Genomic DNA, 694 nt, shown 5'->3' with positions numbered 1-694 from the left:
ATTGATGGTTCCGCCAGCAGCTGCGTCAACCATTTGTCGAGTCGAAGGATTCAGGCCATTATGGAACGTTTGAACCTGTAGCCAAAGCGGTAACCCATGGTGAGGGCACCTTCTCAAAAGGTCCTTGTATCTCTCCCATGCATCATAGAGTGTTTCTAAATCCATCTGCACAAAAGAAGAGATATCATTACGTAATTTAGCCGTTTTAGCTGGCGAAAAATATTTTAGTAAAAATTTTTCAGTCATGTGTTCCCAAGTTGTAATTGACCCTCGTGGTAACGAGTTCAACCACTGTTTAGCTTTGTTCCTCAATGAAAAAGGGAATAATCGAAGATGAATGGCATCATCAGAGACACCATTAATTTTAAATGTATCGCATAGTTCTAAGAAGTTGGCTAAATGAGCATTGGAATCCTCATCCTGCAAACCATCAAACTAAACAAATTGTTGTATTATTTGAGTAGTGTTAGGTTTTAATTCAAAAGTATTTGCAACTACAGCAGGTCTAACTATGCTCGATTCAGTTCCTGTTAAAGAAGGTTTACCATAATCATACATAATGCGTGGAGCAGGATTTTGATTAACCGCAATTGCAGGAGGTAGCTGATTGCCTTGGTTTTCAGCCATCTCTTCAGTTGGGGGTTGAATATCATCTTCTTGCTCGTTCTCTGTGTATCTTAAGCTTCACCTTATT

General features: G+C 39.3%; 1 non-coding gene across 1 annotated transcript; it reads left to right on the top strand.

Annotated features, from left to right (window-relative positions):
* The first annotated feature begins 91 nt into the window (after window positions 1–91).
* LOC128287402 (small nucleolar RNA R71) lies at window positions 92–198 on the top strand. Its single transcript, XR_008278102.1, has one exon. It is a non-coding gene; the product is annotated as a small nucleolar RNA R71 (small nucleolar RNA).
* The last annotated feature ends 496 nt before the right edge of the window (window positions 199–694 follow it).

Source organism: Gossypium arboreum, chromosome 13 (genome assembly GCF_025698485.1).
Source record: "Gossypium arboreum isolate Shixiya-1 chromosome 13, ASM2569848v2, whole genome shotgun sequence".
Classification (NCBI taxonomy): Eukaryota; Viridiplantae; Streptophyta; class Magnoliopsida; order Malvales; family Malvaceae; genus Gossypium; species Gossypium arboreum.
This window is presented reverse-complemented; position numbering and strand designations above follow the sequence as displayed.